At 34.4% G+C, this 13037-nt stretch overlaps 1 long non-coding RNA gene across 1 annotated transcript; it reads right to left on the reverse strand.

Annotated features, from left to right (window-relative positions):
• Positions 1 to 3876: 3876 nt before the first annotated feature.
• Positions 3877 to 5669, reverse strand: LOC132607245 (uncharacterized). Its single transcript, XR_009570231.1, has 2 exons — positions 5465 to 5669; positions 3877 to 5047 (listed from the first exon to the last, which is right to left on the reverse strand). It is a non-coding gene; the product is annotated as an uncharacterized LOC132607245 (long non-coding RNA).
• Positions 5670 to 13037: the final 7368 nt, after the last annotated feature.

The following is a 13037-nucleotide window of genomic DNA, read 5'->3' on the forward strand; positions in this document are numbered from 1 at the left end:
TGAGTGACTGGGTAATAGACTCTGGTGCTACTAGGCATATTTATGCCAATAAAAATAATTTTGTGTCTTACACCCAAGTCAATAGAGGAGAAAACTTTCTTGGTGATTCAAGAACCACTAAAGTTCTTGGAAAAGGAAAAGTTCTTCTTAAACTCACATCTAGAAAAACTTTGGCTTTAACTGAAGTATTGCATGTTCCTAATATCCGAGCCAATTTGATTTTTATGGGATTATTAGAAAAACCTGGAGTGAAGGTTTTATTTGAATATAATAAGGTTGCTTTAATGAAAAATAATGGTTTTGTGGGCAAAGGATATTGTAACCATCGCTTATTTGTACTCAATGTTTCTCATGTTGAGAATGAAAAAAGTAGTACTTCTGCTTACTTCTGCTTATTTGATTGATTCTTTTGATTTATGGCATGCTAGACTTGGACATGTTAGTTCATCTTATATTAATAAAATGCATTCTGAAGGCCTTATTTCGAATGTTAATTTTTCACGTATTGATAAGTGTGAAATTTGTGCTGAAACTAAACAATTTAAGAAATCGTGTGCTTCTGTCTTTAGAGAATCTGATTTATTGGATTTAGTGCACACTGATTTGGGAGACTTGAAACAAACTATGACTAGAGGTGGCAAAGGATATTACGTCACATTTATAGATGACTTCTCTAGATATACAAAAGTATATTTGATGAAAATAAAGATGAAGCTTTTGAAATGTTTTTATTGTATAAATCTGAAGTAGAAAATCAATTGAATAAGAAGATCAAAAGACTAAGATCTGACAGAGGTGGAGAATATATTTTGTTTAATGAATTTTGTGAAAAGGAAGGAATTATTCATGAAGTTACGCCTCCATAACCGGAATCAGATGGGGTAGCTAAACGGAAAAATAGGGCTTTAAAAGAAATGATGAATTGCATGTTGGTTAGTTCATGTGCACCTGACAATCTTTGGGGTGAAACTATTTTGTATGCTTATCATTTACAAAATAGAATTCCTTACAAGAAATCTGGAAAAACTCCTTATGAATTGTAGAAAGTTTATCCTCCTAACTTAAAATATTTGAAAGTAAGTGTCTTGCCAAGGTTATGTTACCTGATCCTAAAAAAAAAAAAAAAAAAAATAGGGTCTAAGATTTTTGATTGTATGTTTGTTCGTTATGCTATTAATAGTACTGTATATAGATTTCTTGTAATCAACAGTGATGTGATTGAACGCAACACTATAGTAGAAACAAAAAATGTTGAGTTCTTTGAGAATATTTTTCCTTTAAAACGTGATAATATTTCTCATGTTCCTACTTTTCAAAAAGAAAGTACTTTTAGTGTTCCTGTTTTCCAAAATGATTTTGAAAATGAGGATTTGAGGAGAAGTAAAAGGACAAGGATAGAAAAATCTTTTGGTAATGATTTTTACACTTATATTGTTGATAATGATCCTTTAACTTTTTTCTGAAGCAATTCTTCTTCTCATGCATTTCATTGGAAAGAAGCCATCAAATCTGAAATAAACTCCATTTTACAAAATAATACTTGGGAATTAGTTGATTTACCTCCGGGATCTAAACCCATTGATTGTAAATGGATTTTCAGAAGGAAATATAATCCTGATGGTTCTATTGATAAAAGTTGGACTTGTTGCTAAAGGCTTTACTCAAAAACAAATATGATTATTTTGATACTTATGCTTCAGTGACTAGAATTTCCTTTATTCGTGTTTTATTTGCATTGACATCTATTCACAAATTATTTATTCACCAAATGGATGTTAAAACTGCGTTTTTAAATGTTGATTTAGAGGAGGAAATTTATATGGAACAACCCAAAGGTTGTGTAGTGGCTGGTCAAGAAAATAAAGTTTGTAAATTAATAAAGTCTCTATATGGTTTAAAACAAGCTCCGAAACAATGGCACGAAACATTTGATGAAGTTTTGTTAAGTAATGATTTTATCTCTGTTGAAGTAGACAAATGTGTTTTTACAAAACTTGTTGATGGTCATTGTGTTATTATATGTCTTTATGTGGATGACATGCTTATTTTTGGTTCTAATCTTGATATAGTAAATGTTACCAAAAAAATTTTATCTTCAAATTTTGGCATGAAAGATATGGGAGAAGCAAGTGTTATTTTGGGCATAAAAATAATTAGAGACAATGATGGGTTGATGTTAACTCAAGGACATTATGTAGAAAAAGTTCTTAGAAAGTTTGAAAATTTTGATGTGGTACCTGTGAGCACTCCTTTTGATTCTAATAATCACTTGAAAAGGATCATGGAGAACCTATTTCTCAAAATTATTATGCTTAAATTATTGGTAGTTCAATGCATTTGATGAATTTTACTAGATCTGATATAGCTTATGCAGTGTGTAGATAGAGTAGATATACTCATAATCCTAACAATGACCATTGGAATGCATTAAGAAGACTTTTGAAATATTTGAGAGGTACTATGAACTACGGTATTAAATATAGTGGATTTCCCGCTATATTAGAAGGATACAGTGATGCTAACTGGATCTCTAATTCAGATGAGACAAAATATACTAGTGGTTATGTGTTTACCCTTTGTGGGGGCGCCATAACATGGAAATCAGCCAAACAAACCATAATTGCAAAATCAACTATGGAATCTGAATTTGTTGCTTTGGAGTTGGTTGTTAATGAGGCTGAGTGGTTGAGAAACTTCTTAGCAAGTATTTCAATACGAATAAAACCAATACCTTCTGTGTCTATACATTGCGATTTTCAAGCAGCGATAGCTGTAGCGAAAAATAAATCTTTTAATGGAAAAAATAGACACTTACGTTTGAGACATAATGTGATAAAGCATATGCTGAGAGATGGAATTATTTCCATAGATTATGTAAAGTCAGAAATGAATTTGGCAGATCCTCTGACTAAACCTTGTTATACTCATTTAAACGGGTTAAAGTAGAGTACAACATATTGGAGATTCCTATTTTGCTTTATTTTAAAGAGTCGCACCTAATTGATTTTAAGGTTAATTAGGACACCTAATTATTAACTAAGGTAAAGCTAACTAAACCCCGTTAATGGTCTGCTTAAATTTTAATTCTAGGTAAGGGTTCTGATTATTCTAAAGGGAGGGGTTAGGCATCCTCTAGAATCCGTTAACTACGGTTATCCGGTCAAACTTAGGTTAATTAATGCATGATCCAAATACGTATGAAAATAGCGTTTAGATACTCTAAGTATTTAAGGAAACTAACTTATAATTAACAAGTGTAAAATATTATTATAAGAATACTACTCGTCAAATTAAAATTACGCTAAAGATTAAAACATGGAAAAAGGAAAAAAATAGTATGTTAAAGTTAAGTGTCATTTGAAAAACTTCATGGTTGAATTTAAGAAAAATCTTGATTCTCAATGGATATTCGAAATAGCATGGACAAAAATTCGAGAACGTCATTTTTTCCAAGCAAGCTAAACTTCAACCTCTTAAATGAATTAGAGAAAGGTAAAACCATTTACAGAAAATAAATAATTAACCCAAAGTTAGGTAGAAGTGGGTTTAGAATGGGATAACAATTTCAATAGTTTGCTAACTCCACTAAAATTTAGAGATTTGGTTTAGATTCAGACTTTTAGGAAACTATTTTGCCTTAAAACTTGTTTAACTCATTTATGGAAGAAGAAAGAAAAAGAAATAGCAGCTACCAAACTCAATATAATCTCAAAACTTTAAGCTCGCGTAAACTCAATCCGATTAATTCGCAAAAGACTTATGAGATTAAAAACTTTAAGATGGGAAAATATGCCCCGAAGGAATGTTCAACAACCCTTTTTAAAATTTGAACTTGTCTTAAACATTATAGAAGAAGGAGATGACTTATGATTGAAATGACCAAAAAATGCTGAAAATTCGATATGTCTTTTAACCAATTAGATTAACGATCCCGAATAATTAAATAAACTTAGTTACTAATCTAACGTAAAAAATAAAAAAATAAAAAAATAAAAAAAAGGGTCATAATAGACAATCTCAAACTTGAGATAAAATCAAATCACACACAGATAAGCTAATAATCCCTAAAGAGATATAATGAACGATAAAGAAGAAAGGACGCCATAGGCGACCCCAAATGTTTTGCAAGTTTTCTCGTTGTTCCGGGCATTCTAGGGAAGATGATGAACGACAACTCCAAGCACGGATATGTCGAGAGTATGTCCCGAATTAAGACTCCATTTGCTCAAAAGTAGACATGTAAAGAAAAATAAATAAAGATTAGCGGCAGCCTCATAAGGGCTATTAAAAAAAAACACTCAAAGCCAAATACGAAAACGATTTACAACCATAGCAGCTAAAGAATATATAACCAGGAAAACCTTATTAAACATGATTCCTAAACATTTAACAAAACAAGTGTGGTTATACATACTCCAAATAGAATATCATATTTAACAGTAAAGAAAAAAAACCATGAAAGAGGTTTAGGCTTTTGATAGACTTGACTTTCCACTTTTGTCTAACTCTTGCAAAAAAGGACTGTGACTAAAAGAATCATCCTAAAACCTTCTAACAAAACAATGATGAAATAATGAAACTATATTAATACATTAAGATGGGAACTAATATATGAAGTTCAATACTTTAACATTACGGTGAAACAGAGGACCGTACATTCCATCAAAGACATTTAAGTATATTGATTGGCACTTGTTCGTACATCAACTTCAAATAAAGGCATTCTCTATAAGAGTCAAATGCTTTTAAAAAAAAAATATGAATCCTAATAAAATCATTTCCATATAGACAGCAACTAACAAAATACTCCTAATGAAGCAGCAAACACAAAATGTAGACTCATACTCACACCACCAAAGATTTAGAATAAACACGTCGGATATCTCTTTTCATAGTACAAAAATAAACAACGCTGGAAAAAAACTAACGACGATGCACAGTATACAGAGAATCTTAAATGTATCGAAAATTACAATGGAACAAGAAAGGACGGTTTACCGACCTTTTTGCGGTGCAGTGAACGGGGCTTTTGGATCTCCGACTTACCCTAAAAAACGAACGACGCTCAGATCCAAGATACTAAATACTTTGAGAAAGAAAGAAAAAAAAAAGAAGGAGGTAATGGTTTCAACAAGAGAAGTGGCTGCTCCAAAAAAAGTTCCCCCCTTCGAGCAAGGCTCGTCGAACAGAGAGCAAAAATACTAGGATAGTTTAAAAAAAAAACACAAGCAAACGAGACTGAAAAAAATAAAAGTCTTAGCCGATTTTGTTTTAAAAAATAGAAGTCTTATAGAGATTTTTGATGGTGTCCAAAAACTTTTTTTTTCTTTCTTTTGCTGGAGTCCAAAGTAGTATTTATAGGAGTAGAAAATTAGTGTTTGCTTTAGGCGGGATTTTGAACACCATGCTTGAGACTTGGTCAACACGAGTGTTTGAATTTGAACGTTGGATTTGGACGTCTTACCCGATATGGTGATACCTTGACTGGAATGGAGAGATTTGTCATACCTTGAAGCATGAAAACGGGAAAACGATATAGAGACGCACCTAGAAAAGTCCCCTCTGCACAAAAATGGTGAAAACAAAGTTCACTTTCGGCTGAAGGAGTTTGGCATTTTTTCTAAGAGAGGAAATGGGAGGAAGAGGCAAAGAGGCGCAGCTGCCCCTTACCAAATGAAACCCTAGCTGAAATAGGATTTAAAATCAGACTTGATAAGGTCCATCAGATCATTTTTATTAAATGGTCTAGATTTACTCTTCAATAGTGGCTTTAGAGGCCCTTTTGGGCTGATCTGAATAGGCTTAGTTTGGGCTGAATATTAGAGCCAACTTGGGCTGAAAATATGGGCCTTGGGCGTGGACTTTTCTTTTCTTCCTTTAATTTCTTTGACTTCTAAATTTGAATGAAAGACACTCTTTATTTAATTATATATTAACACGTGCCAAAATATTACTAAATATAAAAATATATTTATTTGCATTCAAATGAAAATTATATGATATCGTAATATTTGTGCGATAATATTTAAAAGTTAAAATAAAATAAAATAAGTAAATGCTATCGTTTAATTGTATAAAATAAATGCAATGCGTTTTGCGTAAAACGACAAATAGAAATGTTAAAAGTGATCATGACGATAATATTAAGTGATCGCAATAATAATAATAATAATAATAATAATAATAATAATAATAATAATAATAATAATTGACTACATTTGGATAATGAAGAATGACGATATTAATAGAAAGCTTATAATTGTAATAAATAACTATTCTTTAAGTTTTCAAAAGTATTAGAAGTGTAAATAAATATTTTGGAAGAAAGGCGGGACAAAATTGGGTGTCAACAACTTGTCCCTCTTTGGCCGGTAATGATGAAAGAATTTTCGGGCAAAGACGTTGACTTAGTAGCCTATTTTGTCCCGACTAAAAGAATTTTGGGAGATTAAGGGTAACGAAAATTTGAGAGAATTGCGGCCGAACTCCGGTCTCCGAGTTGTCTACATATCCCGGGCTGCACGAGAATCAGGCCGTGTGTAGTTCTGGGATAACTACGACACCTATGAATAACGAGTCCCGATTGGTGCGAATCTTTGAAAAATATGTGTCGAATTATGATGACACTGGGTATTATGATCGAACTCGAGAATTCTGAACTATGAATGTGAGGGGACTCGATGATCGGATATTGGATGTAAGCAGAATATTTGGGGTTAGAGTCGAGCGTTTGAGGTAGACCCTTGATCCTTGTCGGGAAGTCTGAATACCCTTCCCAACAAATTGCCCAGTTCACTGCCTTAGATAAAGTTCCACGTTGTGCTAAAACTCCTGCGAAACTTAAACTAGATAAAATAGTCAGTAAAATAAATATCGGAAGTAAAGAGATGTAAAATAAACCCATAAAAAGCTGCAATGATTTAAATAAATGATAGCCTTTGCTGAGGCTAATGCAAATGAGGTTCTAGGCCGATGATTCATGAGAATGATGCCTTTAGCGATGATTAATGAAAATGAGGCCTTAAACCGGATATTAATATGAGATATTTAAGCCGAATGATTTATGAGAAATGAGGCTTTCGAAGCCGGCATAATGGGGTGCGTTTGCAAGGCATTTGAAAGTAATAATGCAATAGATGTGCAGTGCGTTTGCGAGCATTGATGCAGTGCGCTTGCAGGGCATCTGAAAGTAATAATGCAATGCATGTGCGGTGCGTTTGCGAGCAGTGATACAGTGCGTTTGCAGGGCACTTGAAAGTAATAATGCAGTGCTGTGCGGTGCGTTTGCGAGCATTAATGCAGTGCATTTGCAGGGCATTTGAAAGTAATAATGCAATGCATGTGCGGTGCGTTTGCGGGCATTGATGCAGTGTGTTTGCAGGGCATTTGAAAGTAATAATGCATTGCATGTGCGTTTGCGAGCATTGATGCAGTGCGTTTACAGGGCATTTGAAAGTAATAATGCAATGCATGTGCAGTGCGTTTGCGAGCATTGATGCAGTACGTTTGCAGGGCATTTGAAAGTAATAATGCAATACATGTGCGGTGCGTTTAGAAGCATTTATGCAGTGCGTTTGCAGGGTATTTGAATGCAATGCGTTTGAAAACATTTGTGCAGTGCATTTGAAAGCAATAGTGCATGTGCGAGATTCGTACACAATATTTTGAGATAAAAGTTGTACAAATGTGAAATTAGTACAAAATATTTAAGATAAAAGTTGTGCAAGTGCGAGATCAATACAAAATATTTGAGATAAAAGTATTACTAGTGCGAGATTAGTACAAAATATTTGAGATAAAAGTAGTACTAGTGCGAGATTAGTACAAAAATTATTCGAGGTAAAAATAGTGCAAGTGAAAGTGTAACATCAGTGCACTTTTGTAAAACTTAATATGTCCAATTTTAAGGCGGACATGCCCCAAATAAATTAATCAAGTCCTATTATAAGGCGGACGAACCCAAATAAAATGATTAAGTCCTATTGTAAAGCGGACAAACCTAATAATATTGCGTCCAGTTTTAAGGTGGACAAACCAGATACAATAATTAAGTTCTATTATAAGGTGGACAAACCTAAATAAATAATTAAATCCTATTATAAGGTGGACAACCTAAATAATCAAGCCCTATTTTAAGGTGAACAAACTCAAATAATCAAGTCCTATTTTAAGGTGGACAAACCCAAATAATCAAGTCCTATTTTAAGGTGGACAAACCCAAATAATTAAGTCCTATTTTAAGGTGGACAAACCCAAATAATCAAATCCTATTAAAGGCGGACAGACCTAAGATGATCAATTAAAGGCGAACAAGCCTAAAATGTCCAATTAAAGGCGGACAAGCCTAAAATGTTCAATTAAAGGCGAACAAACCTAAAATGTCCAATTAAAGACGGACAAGCCTATATGCGGTGCTTGATCTATAATTATTAAAAAAAACTGGCGCGGAGTGAAAAGTTTGATGCGATGCTTGATTTGCAGTAGTGAATATCCATGATGCAGTGAGGAGAGCTCGTACATTGCCTAGTTTGATCCTATTATTAAAGGCGAACGAGCCTACAATGTCCAATTAAAGGCCGACGAGCCTACAATGTCCAATTAAAGACGGACGAGTCTAAAATGTCCTATTAAAGGCGGACGAGCCTAAAATGTCCTAGATTGTGCTTGATCGGGTTGATATTGAAAGCCTCGTTGGTGAAGAGATATATGATGACGCAAAACTTGATGGTTCTGTCGTGATTGCGGCTGATACGTAGACCTGACAGCTGAGTCGGTTTCTCTCTTTTTGCCTTGCAAGTTGTTGAATGTCTCAGCTTGAAAAGTTGCTTGTACTGATGAAGTGTCAACAATTCTTCCTGCTCGAACGCCCGCTTCTACTTGCTTTCCAACTTGAATTAGATCAGAAAAATCACGTAACTGCGCACATAACAACTTTTCATAATATATGCCCTTTTGCATTTGGATGAAAGTTGAAATCAACTCATTCTCGAGCAATGGAGGGCATATTTTTTAAGCTTCCAATCTCCATCGGATGGCATATTCCTGAAAAGACTCATGTGGCATTCTTTCTATCTCACGCATATCATAAAGATTTGGACTAACCCCGATGTTAAACTTGAATTGTTCTACAAAGTCGTGGGCCATGTCCTCCCAGTTGTACCATTTGCGAAAGTCTTGTTTTGTGTACCAATCTAATGCTAGCCCTGATAGGCTCTGAATGAATAATTTCATTCGTATGGCTTCATTTTGTCCAATTCCCATTAATCTGCTACAATAATCCTTCAAGTGCGTGACAGGATTTCCTCTGCCATTGAAAGTGTTGAAGTTTGGCACTTTGAATCCTGGCGGCAACTCAACATTTGGAAGCATGCACAAGCTTTCATATCTTAAACTTTGGATATTTCGTGCACGCATCTCTTCTTCAACAATTCTCCTTAAATTGTGGAGCTCTTTATTCGAGTCATCCCAATTAATAGCATTTGTTTATTTCTCGATCTCTTGTATGGGCATACCGCTAGCTGATTTTGTTGGCTTTTAGTGAAGGGTGTTACGAGTGCAGGCGGTTGGATATTGGGCGTCAATGTGACTTGCAAAGCTTTTGGTTTAATAGAGTATTTTGGTGGTATTCGTGGAGAAATTATATGTGTAGGCGCTGGGTGAGGAGAAATAGTGAAGGAAATGTTTTGGGTTGAGCTAGAAGCTGAAGTTGTGTTTGGAAGAAGGCTGAAAGTATTTTCCAGATTGACCAAGATGCTTCTTTGAACCACATTCTTTTTGTTATCATCATTTTGTTCTCGCACCAACCCCATGCCAGTGTTGAATGATTTAATTGTCTTTGCCATTTTAGTCCCATCCTTAATGCAGATGCACAGCCAAAACAATGTTCAACGCTAGGCAACCTCTAAAGAATGCAATAAAACTAAACAAACACAAGATAAAATGTTAGTGCGTGAGAATATGCATAGGAATTAAATGCACAAAATAATAAAATATGTGATAAATTAGTTCGTGATTTGATTAAGCAAGAATAGATGACCTAAGTTGTAGCACGAGCGGAGGAGAACGACTTATTGGCTAGTAGGCTCTAACGCTTGAGCATTAATGACAGAAAAAGCAAACTATATTGGAGCAGAATTTGAAGTTTCGAAGAAAATTTGAAAATTTGAAGTTGGAAGAAAAACTGACTTATGCCGAACACCGAAGCCTGACTCTAACTTGATTCTTATCCTTTGCCAACTCCGACATATTTCAAAAATTTTGCCCCAGTCTTTAGGATGTTTCTGAAGAAGATGTTTTGGTTGCATGCCAAAAAATTTGCCCCAGTTTCATGCTCCTTCTTTTGGGGAAAAATTAAAATTTTATAATAATAAGACCGAGCCTTATATAGGCTGCCTACGTATCCTGTATCCGACAGGAAATCAGGTCAAACGTAGTTCACCTTTTGGTGCTTGTTCGGATATACCATAGACAAAACTCGGGACTAAGATAGAAAAATTACGATTGATCGAGCGCACGAGAGTTGAACTTAATATGCCCAAAAGCTGCGAACGGCTCTAAAATTGTTTTAGCATTGGCGGGTTGAAAATGAGAGGCCTATGAAATTGTCCCTCGACTTGCATGCCAAAATTTGAAATTAATGGGTGCGTGAAGATAAATCTCGGCGACCCAAAAATAAGAATGACTCGATTAGACGAGTGAAGGCTCCACAGAAGTAAGGTACTTGAAAAGTCATTCCTGAACAACTTGATGGAAAACGTTGAATAAATTTCAACAAGTGTCATTTGATAGATTGTGCAAATAAATTTGGACATCTACCAATTTAAGAAGCGATAAATGGTGAAAATGACAGAGTTTTGAAAGTAAAAGTTCCATGACGTAGACCGAGTGCAAAATGGATTCTACGAGGCATGGAGCTAACGGGTCAAATGTTCCGTCGTTTGAGACAGAAGATCATACCTGTAAAGGAAGGACACGGAAAAGCTCTAGAATTTGCAGTTTGATGCGAGACAAATTATTTGACACTAACAGATTTGAGCGAATAATGATGGGAAAGATAATTATAAGAGAATGCCTATTAAAATAAAAAGTTGGAATGATAAGAATTAACTTTAAGTGTTGGCAAAAAGAATTTTCAAGGCTAGTTCATGGATGCGAAAATTAGGAAATTTCCTCCGACGATTAGAACGTTGTCGAGTGAAACATTCTACTTTGTAGAAAAACGGGAATCATGCTAGGAATGTGAACGATCTTAAAGGTGCTCTAGAGTCGTTAAAGTGCGCTAGTCGCGGAATAATTGGATTATTATTATTTTAAAAATCATGAAGGTGATGCATAAAAATAATAATTAAAAGATAATGTTGCAATTATATGTTAAAATAAAGAGACAAGCAAATATGGATTCAATTTTATCTTCTGTTGTCAAGAGAAACGAAGCATATCACAAATAAATTCAAGTAAGAGCATATTGCTAATAAATTTAAGTAATTCGTTTAGCACCAAGCAATAGCATATTGCAAATAAAATTTAAGTAAGCATACTACAAATAAATTCAAGTAAATCACTTAGCAAGCAGGCAAACAACTTGACAAGTTTATAACACAAGTATATTAAATATCAATAACAATAACGCGTCTTAATATGCAGGGGACCTCTTTATGCCCGAGGAAGGCCTAGCGGGTATTTGAAAGATGAACGTGTCATTATATGTCATCCCATTTGTTCTTTAATTAATTAAACGAGTCTATTCCCAAAATGAAGTACAAAAATAGCTTTAAGCTTTATTACATGCCAAATAAGAAAAAGAAAAAAAATATTCCTAATCAAAATAAGCTAAGCTCAATTCTTCATTGCGTCCAAGCTTCTTTCTCTATTAATAATGTGCGCCAAGGTATTTTCTTGCGATCTTCATGGCTATCTGCATCACAAAAGGTTAGTCAAGCCCGCCCTCCTAAAGTTTAATTATTTTAGAACAATGGTCCATATTGTTGGCACAATCAATTTTCAAATAATGCACACATAATATGATAAGCGTCGCTTGGGGTCGTGAACCCACTTGGACAGTTGGGTAAGGTTGACTAATGGACTTAATACACCTTGGGTATTAATCCTCCTAAGTTTGTGTGGTGCGTGTCCTTAAAGAGGGTTTTGGTTTAGCTCTATATTAGGCTGACTAGGAGTCGGTTTCCTATGACACAAGGCTCCCCCAAGTGGACAACTCGGGAGTGGAAAGTCCGTGGCTGTCGACTGCACCGCCGATCGACTAAATCCACAAGATCGATCCAACTAAAAGGGTAATTTAGTAGTGCACGGCCGCGAACCGCGAAACCGCTTTAAGTGTGTGAATATGTGTGAATTTTCCAGAAGTGGAAGAAATATGAACGGAATGTCAATTTAATAAAAAGCAAGAATACATATTACATAGAAAAGGCAAATAGGAATAAAACAATAATAACATATAAAAGCATATAAAGCAACAATAAGGGCAAAATAAACAAACAAAACATCCAAAAAAATTTATTAACCTAAGTCTGCTATGGTTAGAACCTATGAGTCCCCGGCAGAGTCGCCAAGCTATTATACCCTATTTAAACCGGTTAAAGTAGAGTACAACATATTGGAGATTCCTATTTTGCTTTATTTTAAGGAGTCGCCACCTAATTGATTTTAAGGTTAATTAGGACACCTAATTATTAACTAAGGTAAAGCTAACTAAATCCCGTTAATGGTCTGCTTAAATTTTAATTCTAGGTAAGGGTTCTGATTATTCTAAAGGGAAGGGGTTAGGCATCCTCTAGAATCCGTTAACTACGGTTATTCGGTCAAACTTAGGTTAATTAATGCATGATCCAAATACGTATGAAAATAGCGTTTAGATACTCTAAGTATTTAAGGAAAATAACTTATAATTAACAAGTGTAAAATATTATTATATGAATACTACTCGTCAAATTAAAATTACGCTAAAGATTAAAACATGGAAACAGGAAAAAAAATAGTATGTTAAAGTTAAGTGTCATTTGAAAACCTTCATGGTTGAA

Source organism: Lycium barbarum, chromosome 1, assembly GCF_019175385.1.
Source record: "Lycium barbarum isolate Lr01 chromosome 1, ASM1917538v2, whole genome shotgun sequence".
Classification (NCBI taxonomy): Eukaryota; Viridiplantae; Streptophyta; class Magnoliopsida; order Solanales; family Solanaceae; genus Lycium; species Lycium barbarum.